The following is a 4,356-nucleotide window of genomic DNA, read 5'->3' as shown; positions in this document are numbered from 1 at the left end:
CTTCAACCGTACTTCTTTTCTTTCTTTTGTTCCTTTTGTAGATCCAATCCACATCTTTTTATCTCATCATCTTTGTGCCTGCAAAATATGGATATTAGTGTATTCAATCACAATTATGTCTCACTTCTTCATTTAAAACAAGGTAAGGTGCACAAATGATGAGTGCGAATGAGTAGTAAAATCACTACTCATCAACACCCCCAACTTAAAGCTTTTGCTTGTCCTCAAGCTACACTACCTCTTACCATGAGACACAATCATCTATGCCTAAACTTCATGTCTTAAAGATCACAATGACTTCAACCTTAGTCACTACCTCAAGTAGCTCACTGCACATGGGCTAAGCTATTTTCCACAACACCCCTCATTATAAGATGTAATATCCAAGGATCCATAAGACTTTAAAGATTAACCAAGCAACAAAAATTAACTCTCTAGAAGTGACTCCCTTTTAACCACAACTAAGCTATAATCCACTTGCCTCATTGCTCGGAAGGTGACAAAATAACCCACCTCCACTTGTTCACAGGCCAACCTCATAAAAAAGAGAATTTCACATACCAAATTACCTAATATGCAACAAGGAATTTTAAATACAAAAACTCTTTCCCTCTCAAAATAAATCTCTATTCAACAAGTGTCATACCATAGGCTTGCCCCGATTTTCAATCGCCACTACGAAGAAAGTACATGGTTGGAGATCTCGAAGGACTTTCTAAGATTGTAACGTAGGTTTGATTTAGGGTAGAATATCATTTAGGAACAACATGGCTACAACCTTCCTTGAATATCTACATTACACTTTTCAATCCTCCTTTTTTACTATGGGTCACTCCTCTTTATTTTCTCTCTTTTTATTTGCCTAATATTTGCTTCCATTATTCACCCATTTTCTTCTATTTTTTTTTCTTGCGATTTTCATGCAATTCTTTACTTTGTTGAACCCTTGCTTTTTCTAGTTATTTGTTTTCAATGGTTAAGCACTTAGGTATTTAACTAACAACTTTGTGGCCCCATACTTTACTTTCATTAATCTTCCCACCCCCAACTTAGGCTTTTAACCTCAAGTTGCATTTTTAAGTTCAAAATAGGGATAAAAAGAATGGTTCACGGCTTGTAATGTGTTTGCCAAAGAAAGTTCCAAAGGCTCAAATTGGGTAACTAGTGATTTAATTTATTCATGAGTAGGCTTTTAATGCTAGAGTGGGTTTTCACAATCACAAGGATGGCCCAAGATCATTTCTTCAACCAACTACAATCAAAATTCGCTTTGAAAGACTAACAGGGAAAGTTCTAGATAACACAAGTATACAAGAGATGAATACTAATAGTTCACCACACATGGCATGCAAAATTCACCAAGAGAGCTCATTTGCCCCTCCCGTGAGAAACAAAATTGGAGTATCATTATTATTTACAAGTCAAAAACTTGTGGTGTCACAAAAAGAGAAAAAGTTTTGTTACAAAATTGCTCACTTTTATGCCCTTGATTTTTGAAAATTTTTGGACGAAGGGGGTTGTTCATTTTACATTAGTACCATACACAATTTGCTAAACTATGGCCATAACCAAGGCCTTAGCTTCATATTTTGTTTCAAAATGGGTAAACCACCCGTATAGCTACTCAGACTTTGCCAATGGTGTATAACATAATCCCAAATCAACAATGTCATGGATATTTAGAATTCCCCTGCATCTATGATACTTATGCTGTGGGTACTCAGAATTCCCCTGCATCTATGTCTCAAAACCCAAACACGACGCTTTCCCCTTAAGAATATTGTCACTCAATCTATCATTGGGAAAAGCTCACCCACACCATTATTAAAAGAAATGGAAAACCAAAAATGAAAACAAAAAACTCACAAAATTTCCATGCTTCGCATGTACTAAGTTCAAGTATTTCAAATCAATGAGTACACACAAGGGTAGGGACACACCCCCAACTAAAAAGACTCTTAGTGACCTCACTACAGAACACAAAAGCATAAATAGGGTAAAAGGTCTCCCTAAAATTGCACTGATAACCATGTGGAAGTCTGGACTCTGAGACGCGATTGCGACCCACAACCCGCAATCGCGATAACTGAGGCCATCTGCTCCTTTGTTTTTCCCTATTTTTCTACACGGTTGCCATACTTCTAAACTTGGTTATCCCCTATTTTTGGATTCTTACCTATCCAAAGCACCTACAAAACATAAAAATTATATGAATTATTCCAAAAACATATAAATAAAAATATGAAAGCGATGGGTTGCCTCCCACTAAGTGCCTTATTTTTCACTGTGGCACGACGCCCTTTATAATCCTCATTTGTGCCTTCACTTAGAGGATTTGAACCTTTTTCCCAACTTTTGATCATTCTATCTCCGAGGCTCTGTAGGAAAAAGTAGGGGCATGACGACACATGTTCTATCACGCCACTTTGAAAACTTGAACCTTTTACCCAATTTGACATCGTACTTTCAGTTTGGATCCTTGGGAAAAGGTGAACACATCAATAGTCCACTTATTGTACATCGAAAGTTGTGTTCTTTGGCCTTTGATGAATGGGGTTCCAATTGCTTTCTTGGAATGTCAAATTCTAAAATATAGGAATTGGACTCCGTCTTCTCGCAATCCATCATTCGTCTAGGTAGATAGATTCTCATCACATCCTCTAGGCATAATGTTGAAAAGTGGGTTAAATGAGGTCCAATCTTTAATTTCAGAATTTTCTCCTCCATAGCACCTTCACCCCGAAATAAACTAGAGTCTTCATAAGAGGTGCTTTGATTCTTCTTTTGACTTTAGTACCATTTTTTTTATTTTGGCATCTTCGTCATTATTTAATTTGGTTGGTTGGGAAGTCGAGGGTTCTTTGTTGCCAAGATCATCATCATACCTTGGTTTCTCTTCTTGATTAACCTCGTCCTAGAAAGTGGGCAAGGAAATGGTATTTGCAAGATTTATTTCCTTGCCCACTTTCTTTACATTGATAATCTCCCTTCCAAATGCCTCATTAAATTGATCTATGTCTTGCATGTTCTCCCCTGTTGTAGTTACCTGATCCAAGATAGTTTGAAACATATCTTTAAAGCTATTAGACCCGGTATGTTGCTCTTCCTTCTTCTCATCATAAGACCTATCAAACTCATAAGAAGAACTAGCATTTGGGATAGCATCACGAGGGGAGGAGGCATTTGTACAATTTCTCCCATGTCTATTTCGACCACCACATAGAGAACAAACATACTCCCTATAAGATCAAGATAGTGCACATATCTCTATCCAAGGAGTAAGTTTACATTCTTACCATAAGTGGGGTCCACCCCAATATGGACATGATTTATCAAGATGCTCTTTCCAACCACCAAACCCATATTCATTCCTTGACGCCATAGTAAGAAATATAAAAAAATAAAGAAAATCTACCTAACACAAGAAACAATGAAAATCACAAACAAGTATTTACAAGGTTGATTAAAGCAAGTAAGCTAAAATTCCAAACTAACTCAATGCACCAAATTATTCTCTAGCAACGACGCCATTCTTGATAACGCTTAACTTACACGTCCAATTTAGTGCAAGGCGGTCGTTGTCAATATATTTACCCAACTAAGAGTCAGGGTCGAATCCACAAGGAATAATGTGAGTGACGATTGGGTAAATTAAGAATAATAGTTGCTTCCAAAGTTCAAACCTATGATACATGATGGTTTGGGGATTTTCAATCATGTTGAATATGAATGCAAATCTTGGGCTTCTAGGGGACTAATTCGAGACTAAAAACAATTAGAGTGTAAGCAATTAAAATGGATCTTGGGACTATATTTTCCTAGGAATAAGATGTGCATGGGAATATAATAAATCGATGCAAATTTTAATCATTGATGATACGGTAGGCTAGGTCTAAGGTCCTTGAGGTTAGTTTTTCAACAAAACCATAAAGATTTCACTCATTGGCTCTTTCGACCACCTAACAAGTGTGTCAATAAAAACCATCCACTACCTCAATTAGGCAACCCTATTTCTAGGATAGTGCCCAAGGGATAGTCAATCTCATATTCACCCTTATTTCTAAGATAGTAAAAATTAGTAAACTATGCCCATAAATTATCTACTATTTCCTTGGTTACCACATCCCTCTTTCAAGGATGATGTGGATTCCTAAAGTTCACCCAAAACCCTTCTTTTAAAGATAGCTTAAAGCTTTATAGAGTTTGGAGTTTTCACCCATTAAACCCATGTGGTTATTTGGGGCTTTCACCTATAAATCCCAACCAATTTAACCAAGCAATAGAAGAACCAATCATCAACAAACTAGAATCCACACAAATACATCACAACCCACACACATTTGTACCTTAATCAAG

Source organism: Capsicum annuum, unplaced genomic scaffold (assembly GCF_002878395.1).
Source record: "Capsicum annuum cultivar UCD-10X-F1 unplaced genomic scaffold, UCD10Xv1.1 ctg5038, whole genome shotgun sequence".
NCBI classification, from domain to species: domain Eukaryota; kingdom Viridiplantae; phylum Streptophyta; class Magnoliopsida; order Solanales; family Solanaceae; genus Capsicum; species Capsicum annuum.
This window is presented reverse-complemented; position numbering follows the sequence as displayed.